General features: G+C 42.7%; 1 long non-coding RNA gene across 1 annotated transcript in view; it reads left to right on the top strand.

Annotated features, from left to right (window-relative positions):
- LOC113747230 (uncharacterized) overlaps positions 1-26869 on the top strand; it is a 133867-nt gene that overhangs the window by 92966 nt on the left and 14032 nt on the right. Inside the window, exon 2 of the long non-coding RNA XR_003463459.1 lies at positions 15158-15256. This is a non-coding gene — a long non-coding RNA (uncharacterized LOC113747230). The remainder of the gene's footprint in view (positions 1-15157; positions 15257-26869) is intronic.

Here is a 26869-nt window from a genome sequence, read left to right as displayed (position 1 = left end):
GGAAAGGAGGAGGAGGAGGGGTGACAGGGCTCCCCTCTAGCAAGTGCGGCGACAGGGACAGATGGCGTCCCTCAGCGGACAGAGTGAGTCCCAGTTTTCACCTGCGGCCCCATGGGAAAAATCCGCCTTCCTCACACATGCAGCTATACAAGAGGCCCTGGAATGCTTGTGCAACACTACAGCAAGATGAAGGATGTACTCCGAGGAGGAGGGGGGGTGGTGGTGGAGAGAAGGATGGAGACAGGAGGGAGGAAAGCAGAGAAGCGGGTCAAGGGAACAGTGATATAGGATAGTCTGAGAAAACTTTAAGGGAGGAAATGCGCAGAGTGGGAAAAAGCATGGAGGATTAGAAAATGGTGGAAAGTCGGAATTGAAGGAAGATATAAAAGGAGGCAGTAAAAAAAAAAAATCAATAAGCACCATGTTTGAAGAAAGGAAAGCAGCAGGGAAGCCTTCACACTGTGAAAACTATTTGACAGATACTTTCCGACAGACAGCGCAACACCCATTCAGATGCCTCACGTTCTCTCTCCCTTTCTCTCCCTTTCCTCCCCTCCGTCCCCAGCCGTCATCTCCTTTCTCCCCGCCTTGTTTTCTTTCCCCTTCTTGCCCCATCTCTCCCTCTCTCACTCCCTGACTGTTGGGTGATACAGATGGTGCTTTTGAGGACTGTGAATGGGGTCAGGCCGGGTCGGGAGGGGAGGGGGTTGCAAGGGAGGACCAGACAATAATGTAACGATTCGGCCGGCCCCCCAGACCAGCAGGGCCGTGGAGGAGAGTGAAAGTAAACAATGGTCCGTCGCTGAGGGGGTCAGTGGGAGTGGAGATGGAAGAGGGGAAAGGGGTGTGCAGGGGGGGGGTCAGTCTCCCAGGGTATTGACGCAGGCCACTGTTGGGAGGGGGCCGAAATGTGTGTTTGTGTGTGTGTGTGTGTGTGTGTGTGTGTGTGCGGGGGGTGTGAGTGCACACAGGTTGGCTGCTGAGGGGCAAAGAGGTCACAAGGTAGCAGCACTCCAGTGTTGGCATGTGGTCTACATTTGCAAGTTTGTGTTTTGGAAATTCATTACTGGAACAATGCTTCAGCCCGCTGGTTTTTATTATAAGACGTATCTGGACATATTTTCTGTTAACAGATATGTAACAAATTTCCCACATCAAGCACTGTAACCACAACTAAATCATGACAAATCTACAAGCCTATGCTCATATAAAACCTGGAAATTTTGCTTTCCAGTTACAGAAATCATATGGATATTCCTCGACAAAATGTACTCTCAGAAAATCAAAGAGTTGCAATGTCCTTTATAAAACGTGAATAGCTTTATTGAAGGGGTTGGATGTTGTGGCCTTGCTCAAGGGCAAGAATTGACAACACAATTTGCCCTTGCACACAGCTGCAAGGGCAGTAGTTGTCAGTAGTTATTTAAGTGCCCTTTTAACATATTCCCTGTTTTAACACACATTGAGACTTTTTATTTGGCTTGTCTTTTGGTGGTATTAAAATATATAAAAATGTGCAAATTTGATGTGGCTCAACAAAATTACGTTAAAATATTACATTTTACTGATTGTATTATTTTAATTTTAAACTTTTGTTATTATTACCAACTGATAAGTACTTAAAAAATATTATTTACATTCATACTAGAAATAAAATTCCCTTTTTAAGTAGTTTAATTCAATTCTCAATACCTTCTTTGTTCATCAGTTTCAGATCATTGTTCTACAGGCTGTAGTGGACTGTGTAGGTTACCATCTGTGCACTGGCAGCATGTGCCGGAGTACAAATGAAGGGAATAGTAGGGTGTGACAGTTGACACATGGCTAAGCAGGGTCTAAAGATGCCCCATTGATCTAATTGACTGCAGAGGCAGGAATCAATGCCAGTGATCAGCGGGCCCCCGAAGTCCAATAATTTGCACAATGACTTAACTTCTCTGGCTAACCAGATGTTGGTCTTTTTAGCACTTACTGAAGGCACTGGTTCGACCTCACTGCAACTACAATGAAACAACATTTAGTATGGACAAACACTTTATTCGATTAGGGAGTAATTTGTGACCCAGTGCAAAATTCCATTACGCTAAAACACTTCTAATTCTAAGCTTAAACTTAATGAAATAAACCTCACACAAGCACAAGCACAGCCTCGTTTCTTTTTTGTTACCGTGACTTTAATGCAGATACAAATACGTACCCGCAATCGATTTAAAAATCTTATTATACTGACACTTGAACTGGGTTATCCTTGATATGGGAACTTTTCATCATCTCACATTTGCATTTGCATCGACCCTCATTTCTTTTCTAGGTTTCACATAAAAATGTGAGGCAACAGGTATATATTTTAAACCATCTTAAAACACATTTAAACCGCTGTCTAGCTTTTCCGTCTGTCTCTACACTTTCCATCTGTGGCTTCTGATTGACAGCTGGTAAGAAGTGGAAAGGGACCTTCAGTGCAGAGATGAGAAGGCAGGCTGCAGGGGTCGAGTCCCCGGGTCCTGGGGGCCTGCCTCCTCCTCCTCCGCCTCTAGTTCAGGCTGAGGGGCCCGTGCGGAGGCCGAGAAATGCTGATTGGAAATCTTTTTGTCTGTGGGGCCCTCATATGTCAGAGCTAAAAGTCAAATAGTGTTGTGACATGTTGTGGGAAGTGTAAGTGACACACACACATACAAATGTCTTTTGGCAAATATACTCATGGTGCATCAGTGTGTCTGTGCACTAGATTTGCATGAGACACATGAGCACAGAGGCATTCACACTCAGATAAACACACACAATACAAACCACTGTATTACTGCCAGTCTGTCCCTCAGCTCAAACAGAGCTGTCTGCAGTCAAAGACAAGACTTTTAGGGGATGATTTTCTGGAGAATACACTGAGTTGTCTGATGTAGTCACAATATGTTTAATGTTTGTCTTTAGGAAGAGTTAGAATAAGTTCAGGATTAGTAGTTATTGATCAGATCAGGCTTAAAAGGAATTGAAAGCTGGTTCTCGCCAGTGATTTCCTGAATTGATTCGATTGTGATTCACAAAGTCCAAAGTTCAATTTCATTTCTGATTCAATATCAATTCAGTTAGGGATATTTCAGGTGCAATTCCAGTTTCTGGGCCTTTCTGTGTGGAGTTTGGAAGTTCTCTCCGTGTTTGCTTTGGTTTTCCTCTTAACCTCTCACCATTAAAACATGTCAGTGCCCTTGACCCAAGGCTCTGGCCCAGGAGGAGTCGGCCCTCAGGTGCTGCACAGTGTCTGCCCACTGTTCCTAATACTATCTAGCATTACAGGTTAAATGCAGAAAACAAATTTCGCTATACATTATACTGAGTGTGATTGTGTGTATGACGATAAACTGGACTTGACTTGACTCACAGGTCTAGTGTGTAGGATTTAGTGGCATCTAGCAGTGAGTTTGTTATCTGAATTTTATGAATTGATAAAGGATCTTTCAAATTAAGATTTGGATCATTCGTATTCATCAATTTGAATGAGAAAATCTTTTTATTAAACCCAGCTTTAGAGTCCACACAAGTCAGTTCAATGTCATCACAGGTATTGCAAAATCCCAGAGCATCTTTCAACAGAATATCATTGCTTTTGTGTCTTTTCTTTGCCACACACAAACACACTTGCCTGGTGAAGTGAGGAAACTGTGTTTTTTTTTTCCTTTGGCAGCAATGCAGCGAATGCAAAGAGAAAGTAATAAAGAGACTCTACTTGAAAATGTACCGTAGGCAAAAGCTGTAACATGCTGTTTTATTATCCGTGCATGTTAAATGTCACTGTTGTTGACCTTTTACAGTTGCATTGATGATAGCAGGTTCATCAACAACTCAGAAACACCTTAAACATTTTGAATCAACTCAGCAAAATTAAAATAACAGCTTTTTTTCGCACTATAATTGCAGTCTTCAAATATCTGAAAGAAAACACCCTGTACATGTCATGTACATACATGAACATGTACATCTCAATACAATACAACTGCAGCACAATTAAACATTTCTTTCTAAACTTGACATCTATTACTTTCCTTTTGTGACTCTTGAAACTGGCTATAGAAAACAGTATTATTCCCTAAGAGGTGTAATCTTGTATCAGCGGGGCCCAGATATGTGCATGAATATTGCAGGAGGGTGGTTGCATTGCAGCTGAGGCAGCAGTACAGAATCTGTGCACACCCAGTTAATCTCAGGAGGAAATAACAAGGGGACTTTTCACCACCTGGTGAAACAACTGGATAAAAAGTCATTACCTTAACTGCCTCTGAATGCATCCACGTCAGATGGAACAGGTCCTCTCAGCCATGGATGAAGATCTGAGGAGGCGAGCAATAACAGTTACTAGCTGTGACATAGTGGTAAACAACACAGGCGTTCTTGTATGTAGCACACTTTATCTCTGTCATAGAAAGATTTAGTGTGATAGTTACAAAAGGCACACTTTAAAGGGATAGTTTGGGTATTTTGAAGTGGGTTTGTATGAGGTCAGTGTTTTACCTATCTACCTTTATTTGAGGTGGGCTTTTTTTTATTTAGGTAAAATATTGTTGTGTCCAAACCAAATACAGATTGGGTGTTTTGCTTTTTTTGCAAGTTTTCCAGCCACCATGGGTTCTCCTACCTCTTTAACACCTTTAAATCGTAACCCTTGGTGGGATTAGTTGGTCATAGAGTTCTGAGTTTTGTCTTCTTTGTTGTTTCTCACCGACATGCCACTCAGTCACTCTCATGCAACACAAATAATTGCATGTTATCAGCATTTGGACTGTCTGCATAATAAAGAGAAATAATCAAGTTTATCTATTTTACTTTATACCAGTGCAACTGTACTGCGATTGCAAAGTACATTGAAAAAGCATTGTTAGGTCTTTTTTTTTGTTTGTTTAGTTTTGTTTCTGCCTTTGCTGGCACAGCTATTTCACTTTTGCATTGTTCATAACTTGCAAAGATCAAATTACAGATAGTCCCCCAAATGTAGCATAATATAGACAAACACTATAAGACTTTGCATTACGACTCACCTCTGCAAGGTGCATGGATGAACTCAACACAAGATCTTGAAACATTTCTATTCTTTCTGTTGTCTTCTATCAGACCAAGGGGTGAGACTATTGAAGAGTGCATGACATATAAAGACTGATTAGCTTATCCAACTGCTGATGCCTTGTAGAGCAGACATTGTTATGTATGTGCATGTGTTATGGACATCTGCAGGGCAAATGAGAGGAAAGCCATCCACTCATACAAAGGAAAAATCATGGGGGAAAATTAGTCATGAGTTTTGGAATAAGTTTAAAATTTGATTAGAGTGATAGATGACAAGCACATACCATAACAATAAGGAAACCAGTAAAATCTGAAAGTCACAATGTGAATTATGAAGGGTCTGTTCTGTTTTGCTGCTTGCATTTGCTCATATGAACTACAAGTTTACTGCTGTACAATTTGAAGGGCAGGTGATGGGAGTGTCTGAGCTTCTATCACACTTGTTTTATGACCCAAGTGAAGAGGCAGATAGAGAGATGGATAACAAAACCATGCAGGTGCATGTTTCTCCTGGAGCAATGGAACCAGGTAGAATGCAACACACAGTGGTGGGAGATGTTGCATTTCCTGAAGCTTTTTTTCCTAGGATGGATGCCATCTTTAGCTCCAAACTCTCGAGGGCTAACAATGCAGCAGAGGGAAGTGTTTGGCGTTCTTCCTGCCAGACGCCAGGCCAGTCAAATGAAACCTGAGAAGGCTGACTCACCGGTTATGGCTGCCTGCATCCCCTGTAACTGTCTGACAACAAGCAATTGGCTAAAGACGGAAGAGGCTTGAAGAGGCAGCCAAACATGGAGCATTTTAACAGTGCACACCAGGGGCTCTTTGGTTCAAGTACAAAGCTTAGCAATTATGTCATTGTCAGAGGCAGGACAGTTGGCCTTTGAGGACAAGACATACAATCACATTTTCCCCCCAAACAACTGTATATGACATATTGCAGGTTTACAGGGGTTATGTGCTGAACTATGTATTGGCAAGGAGCTGTAGCTTCTGGACATCACTCCAAGTGGTTACTGCACCTTGCCAAGAAATCATCCAATCCAACACACAAAGTTGATTTCTAAATAACAAATACAACTTTTTACTAGGTCTTTGGGGAAAATAACAAATATCACCGAGAAGCACAAATTACAATATTTAGGAATACCTTCTCTACAGGATTAAAATAATTAGGCATATCTTTGTATGATATTAAATTGGATGTAAAAAGATTGTTGTATATGTGGATAATGTAGTTTTGCTGGCTGAGTCTGACCTACATAATGGTAAATGTAGTCAGTTTGTGGTGGTATAAGTAGAGAATAGCAATAAATCAGATCATAAGACAAATAAAGCATTTCGAAAAGAAAAGTATGGCAAGAGCTACACAAAGAATTAGTCGCTTTAGAAGATGTTTGTGCCTGTAAATACTTGTGTTTGTCTCCTGGTGAATTTGACATAGGAGGTGGGAATTGGGACCTGTGTAAGCCCTGCTGAGAGAGCTCATAAATTAAGTAATGATCTTGGTTATTCTACACATGCAGTGTTTATAATGCATTTGTCTTCTCTATACTACACTGTGGTGCAGGGGTATGGGGCTTAGAAGTGTAAAAACATTTACACACTATACAGAATAGAGCTTTACAGTGTTTTTCTGGGAGTTCAGAGATTGTATCTATCGAGAAATGTATAAGTAGCACTGTATGTGTAGAATCTGTGTTGCAGTTTGGGGTCAAAGATCCAGACCTCGGTCTTACTTTCAGATCCATGGACCTTGGCCTCAACTCCAAAGCTCTACAACCCTGTAATGCATTGGGTGAGAGCGATCAGTGTCTGTGCAAACATACTTGTGTGATATATTTGTATGATTTTATCAGCTGTATTGTGGTCAGACAGAACTTGTCAAACATCTAAACATGTTATCTGCTGGAACAGCATGAGTTTACAGTTCTTGGAAAGATCAAACAGCTCTATGTCTTCGTCTTGGCTGTAGCTCACATTCAACACGTGGAGAACCAAGGAGAATTGTAGTGCTGTACATCCTCAGTCAAGTTCTTCATCCCCCAGTTGAATCACCGTGCTTTTATATCAGTGTGATTGGCAGCCACGAGAGCCTTATGAACACCCAGCTCTGTCAAAATGATGTACATTTCACAACCTGGTCTTTGTGCGGCTTTGCCCGGCAACATGGGTAAGATGGAATCGCACAGGGAGAAAACTCCGCGGACCGATCCTACTCATCCTTCACCTCACCACTACACCACAGAGGCTCATAGAGAGAGTGACAGCAGCTATGTGCATGTGTGTGCATATGCGAGGGTAGATTTTGTGTGTATTTTTAACAATGTGTGTGTGTGTGATGGGGAATTGGTTTGTATAACAAGCCGATGTGTGTGTCTATGCTTGTGCATGCGTAAACTGTGGTAGACATGTAGGGGATGTGTGAAGGTAGAGGTGGAGATGAAGGACACGTGTGGGAGAAAGAGGCAAGCGACAGCGAGAGAGAAAGTTGGTAGGGGTTTATAATGGGGCACAGCAGACGCCGGGCCCTGGCCCTAATTGATCTCTGGGTAATGCAGAGGGCCCAGCCTCGGGGGCCACTGGAGGGGTCATTAGGATGCAAATATAACGGTGTGTTCCTCCTGCACTCACTAGACAGACAAAGGAGGGACTGATAGAAAGAGTCTGCCTCTTTCTGGCATTCACCTTCTGATCTTTTTTGTCGCCCTTATTGTGTATTACTTACTGTATAATCTAATGTAGGCTTTTCTATTGTTCTAATCTAAATATGCCGCTGCCTTGACCAGATCAAGAGATTCTTGCTCACACTAAACCGAGGAGATATATTTTATTAAGATACAATAGACAGGTGTTGGGATCCAAGGACTACGAGATTAGCAGTTATGGCATTACATGTGAATATTCTAATGTCGTTATACTGTCAAGGTCTTGTTGCATTTTGATTTTAAATATTTTTTTTGCATTACGTAGGCCTCATACCCTTAAATGAATTGACTGGAATCAGGTTGTGTATTAAAATCTCAATTTGTGAATCTGGATATTCGCCAGTGTTCATAGGAATGTTCAAATGAAAAAGAATAGCATGCAGGTGGTGGAGGATTATGATATGTCGTGAATATTATATTTGGACATAACAAATGTGACACCAAACTTTTTGAATACATTCATACATGCAGGATTAACTTTTTTTTTTAACTTTCTTTACTTGATCTGATCCCAAAGTCAACTTTTATTTGCCTCTTTACAAATTATTTTGTTTAATTCTGAGTGGTTATCACTAATGACAACATATTTTGCAAACTTGATGTTTTTGAAAAAAGGTTTTTTTCTGCCTTGCTTTTAAACCTGTGGCAAAGTGTGCAATGAGTTTCACCCATATTCAGTAACGAAAATTTTAAACCTCGAGGCTGACTCATCCCCTGTAACTGTCTGACAACAAGCATTGGCTAAAGACAAGAAGAGGCTTGGAAAGGAAGCCAAACATGGAGCATGTTAACAGGGGCTTTTTGGTTCAAGGACAAAGCTTAGCAATTATGTCATATCAGTCAGAGACAGAACAGTTGGCCTTTGCTGACAGGACATACCTGCAATCACATTTTCACCCTAAACAACTGCGTTTTGCATAAATGAAAATGTAAAAATGACATCTTGCAGGTTTACAGGGGGTTATGTGCTGCACTACGTACTGGCAAGGAGCTGTAGCTTCTGGACATCACCCCAAGTGTCATTGTTGAGCCCTGTACTCTTAAATATGTGATGGAATTTATTAGCCTGTTTGTTTGTTTGTTTTAAAGAAGTATGTACAGTTTTGGAATCTAATTTTAAACATTAGTTTGGAGACGAAGAACTGAGGAGTTAAAATCCAGATACATAGGAATATCCGAACCACATTTCTTTGGTGACAAAACCAAGATGGATTTGTCATGTGTGCCTATTATGTTTATACTAAAAAGCCAACCATGTCCTTCCACGGAAACAAACCTGGACCTCTGCCCTTTCGGGATGCATGCTGGTTATCCAAATGCTGGTGCTCTGCCCCTTGTACACATGTCTCTCATTATTTGTCTTTTTCATGTCTCCATTTTTTAAGACAAAAGCTGAGGATATCCGTGGCAGGGGTTGGGGGCTGGGGGCCAGCAAGAGTGGGGATCGTTTTTTCATTCTCCCCTAATTGACGTGAACAGTTCTTTTGACCCTAATTAGCGCTCTGTAATCTCTCATTTGCATATCACAAAGGCAACAGCATTTGCATATTTGTAAACGAGATGGGCTCTGCATCTGCATGCATTCCCTTGTTTCCTTGCCTTTCTTCTTTGCCCCTCGCCTTTCTCGCTGTCTCTTTCTCTCTCTCACCATCTCTCTTCCCCCCTCCTCTCTCACTCTCTCTCTCTCTCTCTCACACACACACATGGGTACAATGCCAGAAAGTGGCAGCGACAACAGGGCAACATGCAGACAGGGACAAGAGGCAGGCACTGGTTGCTTGGCACGCGCCCTGGCACGGGCACCGACAGGGAGAAAATGAGGCAAAAGGAAGAGTGAAAGTTTGAAAGAGTTTGTGGGTGAAGGGATCTTGGAGATGATGAGACAAAACAAGTAAATGAGGGCATGAAGGATGACCTAGTGAGAAACATTATTGAGTTTTAGACAGACTGATGATGGAGAAGAAACAGATAACAGGACAAACAATGGTGATAGAGCGGCGAAATGCAGGAGAGATAGTGAGAGGGAAAGAGCTGTGGCACCCACTGACGAGTCAATCAGTATTTTAAGTTGTTTCCTTTTCTTAATATCTTTGCTGAGCTAGCATAGATCTCTTCACCTGGAACCTCTCGTCTGCCATCTGCTTTTCCTTACTTATCCTTACTTTCTAAAAGAAAAGGGAATGCAACCGAATAAACAAACAAGCAAGAAAGATGTCATCGTCTTCATTTGCCCTTTTCGTCTTTCCTCCCCTTCTGAAAAATGCTCTATCAACAGGAGTCTTCTCGTGGCACCGTTTGTTTTGCAACACTCATTATCGGTAATCGCTACCACGTAGTGCCAGTCATTATAAGTCACTATTGACTTCTTGGAAAACGGCTGCATCATGTTGGCCGTTTGTCTTTTGTTTTCTCCTTCAATTTCCATGATAAATTCATTGCTTTGTCAAAATGCGCAATGTCTTACAAGGTCATTGCATCCATCAAAATGTCTGCATCCCAAGGTGACATCAAGGGACTTCCCTTCCAGAGACTACTCAGCCCAGTTTGGCCCTGAGTGAGTCTCGGTTATCTTAAAATGCTGTTAAGTGTTTTTTCAGTGAGATCTGTCACTTTTGTCAGTGTCCTTCACGGTCCCCCCCCTGTAAGACCTGTATGATTTCACCTCCCATCACCTTTTTTTGGCCATAATAGAGGCTGACATTGGTTTGCCTACAGGTATACTGACATCTCTTTCTCAGTGCCTCTCTCTCTGCCTCTGACCGCTCTCCTCCTCCCCTTGTCAGTCCTGACCCTAGCAACGCAGCGCTCTATTACTATGGTAATGGGGGCTAATTGAATGGCTGAGGTGTAATGGAGAAGACAACACAGCCTACATTATGATAAGGAGCCTAGACAATAGCCCCACGTCCAGGGTCACCACTCGCCAATAAGGTGGGCTTAAAGGAGGATAGATGTCCTTCTTGCCCCCTCCACTCGCCCCTCACCTCCATCACCTCTCCTTGTGTTTGTTTCTGTCTGTCTGTCATTCTTTTTCTTCTTTTTGCTCCTGATGATCCCGTTACGTGCAAGGCTTTGAATCTTAAAAACCAGTGGCTATTCATCAATATTGTTATGTGTAGGCGCAAATGCGGTGTGTAGGAAGCTACTATAGGTAGCAGATATGTGTTGAGCATTGTTTCATGGTGGGTGGGGAGGTGGATATCCGCTCACGCAGGTATGATGAAAAATGTAATGGGGACGAATCGTTGTTTTCCATCCCGGCTGCCATGAGGCTGGGCGCTGGAGAAGTGAGCGGGCATTCATTTGCTCTCATTCTACGGGTCCTCTAATGTATTCAACAGGGAAAGGTACTCTGTCAAACGTGAAAGCGAGGGGGTCCGCTTGTATTTCCTTTTTTGCATATGTGAGATCATCTCTTGATTGCAGTGTTTTGGGACAATGTAGTTCTAAACGCTGCGCTTTCGCCATTTTGACACTTTAAATATTCACATGGAATATAAACACCACACACGACATCAGCGAAAGCACCCGAAATGAGCAACCACACATTGCAGGGGAGGAATGAAGGAAGCATGAAATGCCGTGGTGAACTTTCACTGTCGAAATGGATGTGATTTAGTGAAGCAATTAGATCGTCATTTAAACAGTAACTTTTTAGGATTGGTTGCTGGATCTGCCATCTTTGGTCGAGCTACAATGAAAGCTGGTTAATGATAATTTGTGTTTTTTTGGAAGACGCGTTTCTGTGAAGTGGACCCGAATCCACTCACTGAATAACATTAAAGAGGGAATGTGGAAAGGAGAAAGTGCTGCTCCCTTTGATTTTGTTTATGTTCTGGAAATTGCTTCGCCTTTGCAATTAGCCTGGTGCAGTGTGCGAGCCTGTGTTTATGTGTACTTCAACAGATAAAAGAATAAGGTGAGAGATCAGAGAAGAGGGCGTTTAAGTGTTCGCAGCATCGTTAGGCGCAGCCGCTACCCGGCCCGAGGCTTCCATCTTCGTTCCGTTCTCCAATGTTTTCATCAGAAACTTTCACCACCACAACCATTGTCTACTGAGATTGCCACATTTTTTCAGGAAAGGACATTGAAGAGCAGCTTGAACTATATTTTTAGTTGGTGCTTGGCAACAACAAACAGTGAGTTTATCATGGGTTTCTAACATGCCTTGAACTTCATTTAATCACACAGATTTGTAGCATTTACCGAGCAAACATTCAGTTTCTTCACTGTCTTGAATCCTCCTCATACTATTTAAATAGGACATTCAGCACTAGACCAGTTCCTTCATTGGACGGTCTGGCCGTTTGCCCTTCTTGGTATTCCACCAACACTGCAGCATCAGAGGTCACCAGTTGTTTTTAGTTCTGTGTTTTAGTTCCTAAGTGTCCAGAAGAACTCCTGGCACATTACTCTTATGACGTTAGGCTGCTGATTTTCACTTGTGCTTGACACAGTTCTGTACAGTGTCATTTTTGCTTGCACTGATTGGTCAGCCACTTGACATATCGGCCATAATTCAGCACCCACGTGGTCGTCAAATAATTCCTCTCATATATTAAATGAATGGTGGGTAAGTGGTGCTAGTCACTATAATCAGACACTATGACGGTCTTGTTACATAGTCAGTAATGGAGTGGAGTTTGATGTTAATTTTCTTAATGTAAATGTCTAAACTTACTTACTCACATTTTCTTTGCTCTGTATGTCAGTTAAATGACCTTTCTTTCAGAAAAAGATGTTCTCTCCCTCACTTACTGTTTGAATCTACAACTTTTTACTCAGAGTCGTCTTCATCTCGACCCATTCCTCATTTCCTTTCCTCCATCCCCCCTCCAATGCCCTCTGCCAGTATGCCTCCTCACCTTTAGCCACCCTCCGCACTTTGTTGATGTGAAACTCCCCGACCTGAGAGACCCGGCGGCCATGCATAAAACATGTCATACAGTGCTCGCGCTGCTACTCAGGGCTAACCACGTTTTCCTTTAGCATTTATACAAAGTGCGATCTTCTTTGACTTTTCAAACCCACAGAAATAACTTTCAGAAGTTCGGCTCTGCTTTGGATTTTTTGTGCTTTCGGTAGTCTCTCAGGTGGGCCAGAGAAACGAAAGACAAAGTGTGAAATAATGACAGAGAGGTGGACAGAGGGTGGTTCCTTTAAAAGCAGACCATCCCCACACACACACTGGGCCTGGTTTGAACCCCTGCTTCGTCTCAGCAGCAGGGTCAAGCGGGCTGCACTTCCCAATCTGAGCACTATCCTGGTGAGCAGAGCATCAGTGAGGAAAAACAGAGAAATAACAGAAAAAAGGGAACAAAAAGAGTGAATGCACACAGAGAGAGAGAGAGATGAAGAGACGATGAGGAATGGAAAGAAGAGAGGGAGCCAGGAAGCCATTTGAAGCCATCTCCTGTCGGAGGTCTGGGCATCCTCCACCTCTCTCTTTCGCTCTCCACCTCCTCCTTCTCTTCATCGTGTTGTTGCTGTGTTTTCCACCCCTGCTGAGGGCCCACTCGGGCCCCCCTGCCTCAACCCCATATTGGATCTCAGTAGGCATTTTCTGCTTTTAAATGAATAGGCAAATGAGAAAGAGGGTCCAATCGAAGGAGGGCGACGGAGGGTAGGGGTAGAAGAGGGGGAAACAAGTAGCAGGGGAGCGGAGGCAATCGGGTCTCTGGGCGGAAATACAAGCCCCCCACCCTTCACCCGAAATACTCCACACACATACACACAGATATGCACGCGCACGCACACAAACGCCCAAATGTCAGGGGTGGCTAAGAGCCTGGGGGAAGGCACCTCATTTCAATATGGCATCCTGCCGGGCGCCCCTGATGCAGCGACCGGGAGACCCCCGCTCAGAGACCCACTGATCTGTGATAAAAGCTGCCCCTGCATCCTCATCATCCTCTTCCAACTTCAAAATCCAATTCCAACTCCTCCAAATTGCTTAGTGGTCTTTTTTTTTTCCTCTTGGTGCACTGCACCTTCATGTACTAGGACACATTTGTTTGAGGTCATATTTTGCCTGATATTTGCTTCTTTAAATGCACCTGAAAAAGGGTAGTATTCTTATTATTGTAGTTTGTTTGTTTTTTAGCATATTTCTGTTGTTTGCCTGTTCTTGTTAGTAATAATAAAACTGTACTCGTACACTTGCTTGCTGATACGAGTTTACCAGTTAATTTTCCTTTCAATCGACTGATGGATTAATAGACTTTTTAGCTTGGAAATTAATGTAATTAAATACATTTCATGTATTTAAAACTACTTTGCTTATTGTGCTGTTTTCTGGCAAAATTTGTATTGAATATGGCGCTAACAGTCTAAAGTAAAGTAAAGCAGATGATTACAGAGAATTTGAAAGAGAAATCATCCACCAGTTTGCCAGAGAACTTAAGTTACGCGTTCACCTTGATATTTGACATTTGGTTTAACCTTGGATTATCAGTTATTTTATAAGACTAAGTTAAGGTTAACACTAATTTTGGAAAGTAAAGCTTATGTTAAAGTGACATGCCACATGTACAAACATGAGAAATGAAGATAGAGGAAAGAGTGGGGGAAAAAGAACAGGAGTAGAGACACAAAGACACGAAGGTTGGAGCAGTAAGGTGAGCTGTTGTACTGCCGTGCACCCATGCCATGGTGGTTTGGTGGAGCCAGTACAGGGGTCTCCAATAAGGCCCGTTAAAATATTAATCCTTTCCCCTCCTACAGCTGGAATGTGACACACACACACACACACACACTTGCATCAACACACACAGTAGCTCCCACTGGCTCCCGCACCAAGCCTGCAGACGGCCCTGAAATATTAATGCACAAAGTAAATTAAAGCTGCAACAAAAAGAGATAGGGTTTTCTCCGTCTCTTCCTGTATATCTGACTGTCTATGTTTTATGACTGGGTGAGGGGGTGGCAGTAGGTGCAAGGGGAGGAAAAAGAGAGGGAGTGGGTGGATGAATAGAGATGGGGAGGAGGTGAGGAAGGTGGGTGGCACATAAAGACAGGGTGACATGTCTAATGACTCGGGGCAAAGAGAGGTTTGTGCCGTCACAGCTTTGGGTCATGGCGTTGAGCCAGACAATTTTACAACTCACACAGAGCTAGGTGAGATAAGGAAAGTTGATAGGACGCATGAATAAGAGAGTGTAGACATGAAAATCATGGTATGAAGAAAGAAAACACTTGGAGGGAAACACAAGGAAGAAGTTGAGAGAGAAGTCAAAGAAAGGACATGAGTCAGATCAGTATTTTAAAAGGGTCTGGGGTCATGCATGCTATTGAGAAAGTGAATGAATAGACACTGACTTGTTTGCATGTACATGCATACCTTTCCAGCTTGTTTGTGAATGTTCGTCCTTATTTTTGCCCTCCTGCCTGTAATATAGGTCCGTGGTGAGGCGGGAGAGAGGGTGGCAGCGACCTTGGACCGCCATACTGGCCCCTGACCCCTTCGACTTCGACTGGCACCTCATCACACTTGTACAGTAAGTCTGAGAGAATACGTTCACAAACACACACCTGCACAGAGGTACATACACACACGCTAACAGAGTATCTACAAGACTGATCATGACACAGAGATACAGACACACTCATCTTCTTTCACTTGCACGGTTTTCCGTCTCTCAAACACACACACACACACACACACACATAGCATGGCCTCAGTTCTTTATGCACATTTCCATATTTGCTTGCTTGTTCAGTATCAGCCAATCAAACATTACAAAAAAAGTACCAATTTTCAAACATGTTCACACAGCACAAAGACTCATCCTAAAAGGCTTCAAATTGCCACCTGATCAAACACTCGCATACAGACATTGATACAATCCATAAATCTTTCTCTGTCTCATTCTCTTTCCTTTTTACACACACACACACACACACACACACACACACACACACACACACACACACACACACACACACACATACACACAAACAGCAGCAGCACAGACTTTATCTCCCCCATCAATTTCTCCTTTCTGCATATGGCTGGAGCTGCTTATGCATGTGCCGCGGAGCTGTACTTTATCAAAAGGCCCGTCCTGGGCTTGGGGCCATGCATTATTAAACACAAGCACCACACACACACACACATGCACACACACACACTAACTAGTAAAGGGCTTGTTGCAGGGCCTAGCCGGACAGGTACACACACACACACACACACTGCAGTATTTGCAAACACCACAGACCTGGTGATAGAGGGCAGACGCCACTGGAGCTTATTCAGAAATCTACACAAACTTTAGCACACACTCGTACGCAAACATGTACATACAGTATAAAATGAACACAGGCTTTGCAGAAAGCACATGGCGGCATCATGCAAGGAGGTATCGTGGAAAAAATAAGTACATTCGCTTAAGTAATGTACTTAGGTAGAGCTCTGAGATACTAAAATCATGAGTTTTTCCGTTTTATGCTACTTTATACTTAATGTGCATTCTTTGCTCAAGTCCATTTATATCACAACTGTTGCTAGTCGTTGTGTAGACTAATGTTCTACATGCAAAACACATCAAGTTATGAAAAATGACCAACTGTGAACGATTAACCTACCCAACAGTGTATGAAGTAGTTAAAATTACCCCCCCTCGACCAGCTCAACCAGCCACAACATTAAAATGGCACTTACACATTATTGCATAATTAGTAATAATGTATACTAAAATCTATATTGCTCATTTTGTATTGGAAAACATTTGTGTTTGTATGGTCGTCTGTGAGACACAGAATTTAGTTCATTCATTAATTTAACACTGAGTACATTTAGTTGATACTTATGCACTTCATTAAGCATGACTAATATTGTTGTTGTTGCTGTTTCTACTTAAGGAAAACATCTGGATCAATGCGGGTGACACATGGCATGAGCAGTTTCCTATAAAAGAGCACATGGCTGCTTTATGTCACAAAACCTTTATAGATCTTTACATATACACATAAAAGCACACACAAAAGAAACACACACTTTCAGCCTCTGTGCTGAGCCTGGCCGCTCACCGGGGTAATATGCCCTGTCACTCTGCAGAAAGTGAATTTGACAAATGGAGTGTTTGGTACACTGAGCTTTGGATCTGAACTACTTCTTAAAGAATTTTCACTTCCAGTCTCTGCTATGGAATAAAAAAAAGAGAGAATCCTTTGTTCCCAAACACAAGCAAGAATCTATCAAATGGTAAGATTTTGACATGTATGGCACACAAGGGGGTCTTCATAAATGAAATGCAGCGTGCGGAGCAGAAATTCTTGTGACACCGACATGCTCTGGTCACTGCCTTTGGATTAAACGGTTGATAAATTTTCCACTAATGGCAGAATAAGTACACAAGAAACCAAGGCTGTGCTGGCCATTACTGCAGGCTTGCATCAGCCATTTATTACAGGCCGTTAACACTGTAATATAGTGTGATATGTGCCTCCTTCCTTAACAGGTGTGAGAGTCAGCCAAGGTAACCAGCTGTTGGGTCGCCCCCTCTCTCACCTCTCTCACCCGCTCTGACTGAAAGAAACTGGAACACTTACAGCGTTAGTGGCAGGAAGTACCACAGGTGCATGTGTGTATTTGTGGGATAGTGTGTGATAACATACCCAGCCTCACCCAAACATTGACATGCCTAGCAGGTGTGTAAGGAAGCTTGTATGATCTTGGAGACTTTTCAAAGTCTGAAACGCTGTGATTGGAATTTGATTTATAGCTAAAACTGGTGGAGTTTTACATCAGCTGGGAGGAAGCCTTTGCACCCATCCTTACATAAGAGTTTCGACAAAGTAGACTGAAAGGCCACTTAAATATTAATGAAAGGAAAATTTCCTTCACGCATGTTTTTGTAGTTTCACTCATCATTCCCATTAGTTAGACTGACACATAATTCACAGACTTTGACGTGGCTGAAATTGGAGGACGCAAAAACGGGTGCATCTGTAGTTCAGCAGGACAAGGAACATTTAAGGTCAGACACATTGTGTTGTTTGGAAGAGAAAGCGAAGGGAAACTTACCTACTGTAGTCACTGCCACCTGGACACTTGTGTTGGTACTCTGGCTTCCTCCAGTCCAAAGTCCAAAGACTCAGTGGGTTAATTTGTGGCTCTAAATTGCACATAGGTGTGAATGTGAGTGTGAATGGTTGACTGTCTCTATGCGCCCTGTGATGAGGTACCCCACATCTCAGAGCCCAAAGTCAGCTGGGATAGGCTCCAGCCCCACCGTGACCCTGGTGAGGATACGGCTGGAGAATAGTCTTAGTTCAGGCCGAGCAGCAAAGTCTGCACAGACTGTTTATCGACATCAGCTGTTTCATTCACAATGTGGCCTCATGTTCCTGCTGCTTGGTAAAGTAAAATCATATCCGTATACAGCGTGGTCATTATAACCTCGCATTTCTAACTTAATGTTTTTTTTGCACCACATTTCTGGTGTTGTTGATCTGACGAAGATCTAATGTTCATTTATGTGTTAATAAGGAAGATTTCTTCTCCAAACAGAATCCTCATTGCTTTTAAGCTTCTTCAAAGAGCAGAGCATTTTCCGTCAGATCTAGCTGAGTACCCATTTGCCATGAATGGTCAAATCCTTGATGTTAGCCTCTTTGAGTGATCTTGTAGTTTGTTTACAACATTTATGATCATGGCTTTTTATCTTCCCATTGGGCTGTTAAAGTGCTGCATCCCAACATGTCAGCGATTAACTTGGTCAATAAAGTGTTATGATGGAACAATTAAAATAAGACAAATGTTGTTTTTATTTCTGTCATTGCCTATTTTGTTTGATTTGAGAGGTTCTCAAATGTAGTGTTGTGTACACGGCCTTCATACAGGACAAAAGTTTGTCTTTTCTATGTGAGTGGCTAGTTTCTAGGTGCATTTCCTGATATATTCCTCTTTGACCTGCAGAAATGACAGACAGTCCACAAGTGTCACACATGTGTCTTCTCTGCACCCAATGTTTGTTGTTTGTTGTTAACCAAGGGATGGATTGCATTAATATTTAGGACCTAGCCAGCACCTTAACAGGAAGTGTTAGGTATACTGATGAGCTCATATTGTCAGCATTCAACTCTGACCCCTCACATCACAGACAGCAGAGAAGGTGGTGCACAGTAGAGGGGTGGCGAGCTCTCGACCGCCAGTCATCAAGGTGACTGGAGCGCAGAGAGGGCAGCAGATGACCGCTGTGCTCTCCACCTTGCATGTCGTAACGCCTCTGACCACCGTCGAGACCGTAGCCTTTGCAAATGAGGAGCAGGGAGACGATGGACAAAATGCATGAGCTGCGAAGGGAGCGTGAGAAGTAGTGGAATACAGAGATGGAGAAGCACAAAACAGCCTCCGAACAGGTGATGTTTATTCAGGAACTGAACTGACTCTAAGGGCGTCTGAACCCTGCCATGTTCCAGAATGAGTTGTAGACATTTTGTTGTGTCCCACCACAACAGGAACATTTACAAAGATACATTGTGGGTTATGACCCAAAATGAGATCAGTGTCCTCTGCTGCAAAGTCAAAGAGAACAGAAACATGGAGGAGTTGATAGGAATCACTTGCTTTCTTTATCAAACCTCATCTTCTGTGTAGTGATGAAACACTTCATATGGTTTGAGCTGAACTCACCAAGTAAGGTTCATAGAGGTTGTTGGATTTGGCATTCATTCATTGTTTGTAGCTGTTAGGCAGGGGCTGGACTGCTGGGATGCGTCTTTGACCTGTGGCATCATGTAATGTGTTTGACAAGCATTTCCGACCTGCAAGGCCCAGCATGGTGTATGATTGCCAGCTCTCGTTCATCCCTGTCTGGGGTGATGCTGGCTGAGTTTCCTCTTTGGATCCTCAGCCAAATTTTCTCCACCAGCTCTCTTTGCTTTGAATAATTTAATCAATTGCGGTATTACCCCAAGCATGCACGCTGTCTTGAATGAGAAGAGGTAAAAAAAATACATTTTTAAATGTAAAAAAGCACACACTGATAGCATTTTCATAGTTTTTGGTGATAATTGTTTTCAAGGTGTCTCTCAGCCGTCACAGCTCACGGGTGACAAGCTGCAAGAGCAGTCTAGCACATTGTGTCTGCCTCATTGCACCCGCGCCCAGCTACAACATGCTTGCTTACCCCAACAAAATGAAAAATCAATACATGTCTACCATCTCCCCCATCTTTTGCAGGACAATTGACCCTGACACCATGATCTCTCAGTGTGAGTGATATTATTTCCACTAGGTTGGGCAAGAGGTAAGAGACACATTTTTCAATCGGCAAGCAGGACACCTCTGAAGGCACCTTCCTGCCAATGGCCAATAAAGTCAAGTGCAGGCCATCGAACAAATAAATAGTTGTGGCAGGTTTAGGGTCTTTAAGGGCTTGATAAAAATCCAGGCACTTTTACTGTTGGTTTTAAAAAAAAGTTGTGGAGTTGAAATTTCAGCACAAGTGAATATCTCACACTCTCAGTTTCTGCAAACTAAAAATCATAACTTCATTTATGAATTAGTAATGGAGTTCTAAAATTTAGTGATTATAGTATTTTATTATTACTAATCTGTAATGCTGCCTTAGGCTGATCTGTATTTTATATGTTAGAGAACATTTATCCATGGGTGGTATTAAAAGTAACAAGTAAGAGTTTTTTCAAATCCAAATTATTTAGATTTATATTTGTATGTAAGACCAGGCAACTCTGACATCACCCACCAAACATCTTCAATGAACCCTTTTCCCACTCTCAGATTCTGGATTATGCTGCATTCCTCCCATCTTTCCCAACATGCCGTAACTCCGAGCCGGGGACACAGACTTCCTGCTGAGGTGTCGCGCTTTGAGCTTTCTCAAACACGGGCAGGTTTTAATGTATTAAAATACACTCTGTCAGCACATTTCCGAAATTATGGGCTAGATTAAACGGCAACTTTGACCCACCTGTCAGAAGATACAAGCTTTTTTGCTGAGAGAGATTAATGCTTTGCTCTAACATTTTCTCCTGAACCCCCCTGAATGTTAATCAGAGCCCAAGAGCAGCAGTAGGGAGATTGGTCATTAGGTGAGGTGGAACACATTGATTTTTAATTTTGACATGCAAATTTGTTTGCAACCCTATTTGTACAGTAAGCTGACCTGCTTGCGTTCTTCTCAGCACTTCTCAGCATCATGGGATACTTTGTTTCAAAGTGAGTGATTAGTTTACTTTCCTGGCAAGTTGTGTGAAAGTATGAGTCCAGTGGTAGCTGTGCTTTGCTTTTTCCTATTTGTAAAAAAAAAAAAAGGATTTTAAGCTTGACATGACTTGAATTTTATCCTAACAAAAAAAAAAAAAATCTATTGACTTCGCTATTTGGACAGCGGCCTGCGTGAATATGTAACTATTCCAAGGCCTTCTATGGTTAAAATTTATAATACATTTAAAGGCAAAAGTTTTCTAGTAGTACAAAATATTGCATTTATTATTTTATAATTTATCATTTCGTTATGTAAATTAACAAAATTGATTAATCAATCAATCATAATTAATGAAACAAAAATGTCACAAAAACTGAATTTCACACAAATTTACAGCATTTAACAACTGTGAAAACAATATGACCACACAAATTTACAGCATTTAACAACTGTGAAAACAATATGACTTTCCACAAAACTAATAAAACAACATATTTTCAAGTCAAATATTGTAGTGTCATCATATTAATCTACATACTTTTAACGCAGACACACCCGAGATATAGCATAATGTGTTTGTATATTTTCTTGTACACATATTTCGAATATGGAATATTTAGATTAGAGTTAGTGTTGCTGCTTTTTGTCATGGATGATTGTCTAAATAATTAAAACTGAAAGAAGTCTTTTTAGGATGTCAGTCAGTAGGTGTACTTGTGTTAAGTGAGGAGAAGCTGGTTGGCTGACCAAAGTCTACAAAAAACTTTTATTATGACATCTTCATCAAATCGTTAAATCTAAAATAAGTCATTTCGGCAATTTATTTGATATAAGTCCAGCATTCAAAGAAACATATAGTATATTTATGTTGTGATCAGAAAAAGCTGTGGACCCACATATTTGATAAAAAGTCTTTAAGAACTCAAAACAAGAACCACTTGAGTTTTGTAAGATGACTGTCTGACGGACAAGAAAGACCACAGAGGAAGTCATTAGGTCACAAACCTAATCTTACACCTCAACAGGTCGTTTCTTGCCTTCACGACTTCCTGAAACATGTGGACAGCGATCGATGCAGGCTGAGAAGGTGGCCGTGTTTCTGACCTCTAATCCCCACCTCCTTAACAGGACTGAGAAACAGGCCTGGAGGCAAGCAGGGATCAGGCCCCTTAGGAGAAGTGTACCAGTGAGTGGAATAAACAAGACTGCAGAGAGAAGAAAACACACAACGTTAGCAGTGTGGAGGGGAGGGAGAGGTGGTATAAAGGGATGTTATATGGATGAGAATGGGTTATACCTGAGGCTCAGCTCCAATTGATCCATTCACCTTTCCGCACTCCTCTGGCATCACTCCTACTGTCTCTGCAAAACACCTGCCATGTGCAAGTTTTGTCTTTGACTTTCCTCAACACTGGCCTGCTCATCTACATCTGTTTGACTGACCTGTGTCACTCCCACTGCTGGAGGATTATCTGAAGGGTTGTGAGGTCACTGATTTGTATAGGTTCCTACTCCTGAACCCCTCTCACTTCTCCCAGCCCCCTGTGTGCCTCCACTCGCTTCACTGCACAGCCCGGACGAGTCGAGACAGCAGCGCATCTCTGCCTGCCTGTGATCATTGCTTAGAAGCATGTTAGCCATATCAGGGAAGAGGATAACTCACAAAACCTGCAGTCTGTCAAGGCACGTCACGAATTTAGCGCAGGGCGCCTGTGGCACTGCCAGGCGGAATTAGAAAAAATTAAGACATCCATCCCGGAGACATCCAGTAGAAGAGATAGAAAGAGAGACAGGCACCAGTAGATTGACATATTTGCCACATATTCATTTGAGCGTGTTCATGGGAGCACAAGCGGTGTCAGTGACAGCACTTTCTCACCTCAGTGACAGTGAAAAAGGCGCTGTGATCAGTGCAGTGGAAGGCGCAGCATGGCGGAGTTGGATTAGCTATGATAATATGATGACAGTAATTGAGCTTGTCATAATTGCTCAATCACTGAGCCTTTCCCTGGGGTCTGAAAGGCAACTGTTAACGCCGTACAAGCCTTCATTACAGGGGTGTGATATTAGGATAATTCATTTACAGTAGGATGACTAGCTCTGTGATCATTTTATGTGCATTACCGGATTAAGCCACAAAAGAATTAGGGTGAAATCATCCTAACTGTAGCATTTGATTTAATGGATTAGCTCATTTTTTAGATACATTTGTGAACAATGGATTGGCCAATCTTTTTTGTGTGTTATATGTTTAATAAGTTCCTTGTTTATATTCACATTACAGGGTTGTTCATCTAAATAATTACAGTCAAATGCTGCATATTGATTACTTGATCATAAGTGAAACCTACTCCGAATTCGGTAGATTTTCAGTGTTTTTTCAGTGATTCGATAACAACCATTGAGCCATAAACAAGCGCATCACAATGGCCCTAGCTCTCACTGTCCCTCATAGACATAGACAGAAGACGAGTACGAGAGGGAGGGCAGGAGGGGTGAAAGGAGGGAGGAACAGAGAGAAATATTGGGACAGCGAGGTGGCGGCGACAGGACCACCTCACGGCGGAATTTACTGTCAGATTTTCTCCACAAGAATCTGGACCAAAAAGCCCCTCGCCACGAACGAGAGGACGGAGAAGGGAGGAAAAAAAAGAGAGGGAAATTGGAAAAAACAGCTGAGGGTGTAAATAATTCATGCAGACAATATGACTTTTTTATGTAAATTCAGTGCATTAACCCTCTATTATAATGATGGACGACAGATACGGGTGATGTTTCCTTGGTAAGAGCTAATGGATGACCATCATAAATTCACTGCACATTTTATTGTGTTGCCTGGAAAATTGTGCCTGCAGGCAACGTTGTTTACTTTTATGTCAGGGAGGAGGAGAAAAATCCCGCCGTCTTCAAAAGGAGAGAGGGGAAAAGAGAATGGGGAGTAAAAATAATGGGGCCCACACAGAGCGCCTTGTTCCGTACCTTCTGCCATGTTTGGAGCAAGCGATCCCCCAACTACCCTCGGTGTGTGTTCTTCCTCCTGCTCATCCCTCTGCCTCCCCTTCTTCTCCCTCTTCTTCCTCCCCTCCAGCGCTGTCTTCCTCAGAGAACAGCGGGGTCTAGTCGCATTAGCGGTGCTGCACTCCTCCACATCGCTCCGATTACAGATTACTCACTTTTGCCGCCGCTGTTAGACTTGAAATTTGGGGAGGTAGAGGGACATCATTTTTCATTACTGTCTTCTGTGAGCAACATGATACTTGACGGCAGTGTGCAGTGTGTGCACAAGTACTGCAGACGGCATCAGTTTTCATAAGAGAAAATCCTTTTCTGAGGACTGATTCGTAGAAATACAGTTTCAGCCATCAGCAGATCAAAATGCATAATCGATTAACTTAAACCTGAGTGACACTTGATGGTGTTTAACGCCGACTTTGAAGCAGCTAAGTGTGCAGCTAACAGACTTTCTCTTCCCACTTTAGTTGTTCACTATTGATGAAAGGAAGAGAGCTGCACAGGCCTGCTCAACGCCTGGTTAGCCAGTCTATCATTCCCCTTTCTGCCTTGTAGGCTGCCCCCAGGCCCTGCTCAAATCAACACCCTGTCGTCCCTCTCTCTCTCTCTCTCTCTTTCGCACTCTCTTTTCCTTCCCTTTCCTCCTCCTCTAGCCCGCCTCCCTCATCTCCCTCTCCTCCCAACCTTCCCTCCATCTCTGATTTATCTTATAATATTGGCTCCCTAATTAACACTAGAACCGTATGTCTCATGTGTCTTGTTTTGGGTGGATTTTAGCATACTAACCCTCTCCCCAACCTCCCAATCCTTCTCTTTTTTTTTCCCCGAGTCTGTTCAATAGACTCAGCTTGCTTGGAGCAAATGATTAACAACCAAAGGGAAAAGCTACATACACTAGGTAGTCTTAGCGCAGCTTTCAAAGAAATGTATATCCACTGGATTTTTTTTCATTCCAAAAATAAATGGAAAAGGGACTTCTTACTAGTATTTGAAAGATTCCCTTAGTACTAACATGACATGTTTATTCCACAATATAACCTCTTAAATCAGATGATATTACATTTAGGCGGGCATATCTAATTGTGGATTGCAGTAAGAAAAAAAAAGGCCTGCAACACATGAAAAACACACACACACATACAACATATACACATTCTGGGGCTGCTGATGTAGAGGAGTAGCAGATGGTGGGAGCCAGCTGTTTCGTACCAAGCTGGCAGTGGGCACACATGGAGACACTAAAAGACTCACACACACACACACATACACACACATCTGGGCCCCCTGCTCACTATGCTCCCAGCTGGATCTTCATGGGGTCACTCTCTCACCTTCCCCAAGGACGTCAAGCTACACCCGTTCACAGCGAGGCCACCTCAGCCACCCTGTCACCACGGTACGGGTCACACACCTGCATCACAGTCCAAGGTGCCAACTACGGCTGACTTGCCAGCACCTGCAGCGAGGGGAAACGCCGCCTACTGTTAAAGCAGCATACAACTGAAAATGTGCACTCATCTCCCCCCCCTCTCCGCTCACACATACACATCACAGGACAGAGCTAAATGGGCCAACTAAGTGGTTAAAGCACAAGTCATATATGTTGCCCTGGATAAGGGCGCCTTGCTAAACACATGATGATAATTACCCACCCAGCTGCCTGGTGCCATGTGCCATAATAGGTCTCGCCTCAGCGTCGGGTCCTCCGAGACTTTCCCCACACCCACATTGCTAATTTCTCAATTTGTCCGCCACATTTCTTCTCTCATTTTACCATGCTTAACCTTTTCCGTCGGCTAATGTACACCTTCACAGCCGCTTTGTCAAATCTGGGCCAAAGTGATGCTTCTTAATGATTCACTTACCAAGTGGAGTCATTCTGTAGATTCAAATGAACAAACAACAGTTCAAATCTCACCGGGGAATTTGATTAATACCATGTACATAAGGAATCGACAAAGTGAATGAATAATATGCTTTGTTCAAATGGCAATCACGCCATGCTAGGTATTTAGTAGATTTTGTTTGTGCTTAGAAGTTCCATCCTGTGCCTCTGGCAAAGCAGACACTTTGTACAGTGTAGGACCACTCTGCAGAGCCCAGCAAGTGTCTAGGGAGCCCATCTCCATTGCAATCGCTGGAGGAAAACCAAAGCTTGGCGTCGTTTCCCCCTCTTGTTTGCGGGCACTTGGAGGGTGTTTATCTAGAAAAGAATAACAACTTGTTTTATTCATGTTGGGGATGGAAGACGCCATGCCCTCTTGAGAGAGGGGGTTGATGGGTATTAGCGGAAGAGGGATAGTCGCTTTTTTTTTTTATTATTGTGGCATACGTGAGCGCAAGTGTGTGTGTGTGTGTGTGCAGGTGCCTCATAGCGCTGATCGTATACATGAACCCAGGGGTATTGTGTTTGCTTGGGGGCAGTCTGTTCTTGAAGTGCAGAGGGCAAGTTGAATACTATCTCAATCTCAAATTATTAAGATATATGCAGCCATTTGCCACATAACAAGAGACAACCTTTTCATAGATTGGTAGCAAGCAGATAAAGTCATCAATAATTCTTGTAATTACTCTTAACTAGTAGTTTTAGGGATACAAGTTGTTTTAGAAAATCAATTTTCTAGTCAGCACATCAAAATTAACTAAAGTAAGTGGGACTAAAATGTGGACTGTCATACCAGTCCTCTTGTTATTGCTAAAGTATCAAGTGCTCTGACCTGAAATACTGTTGCTTCTTCTTGTGTTGAGGTTGTCGCCAGTCACTGAGAGAAAGCTGGTTGTGAAACAGGACATGTTCGACATTTTAAAGCGGAGCGAACAGGACGTCAGCTCCCGTTCTTGTAAAGCTTCCCCCCTCGGTGCGAGCGGTATTTAATTTGCGGCAATTAAAATATTAATCATCTTACCATTAATTAAGCTGGTTGG

The sequence above is a fragment of the Larimichthys crocea genome, chromosome XIII (assembly GCF_000972845.2).
Source record: "Larimichthys crocea isolate SSNF chromosome XIII, L_crocea_2.0, whole genome shotgun sequence".
Lineage (NCBI taxonomy): Eukaryota > Metazoa > Chordata > Actinopteri > Sciaenidae > Larimichthys > Larimichthys crocea.
The sequence above is the reverse complement of the archived record's forward strand: the minus strand, read 5'-3'. Positions and strand labels throughout refer to the sequence as shown.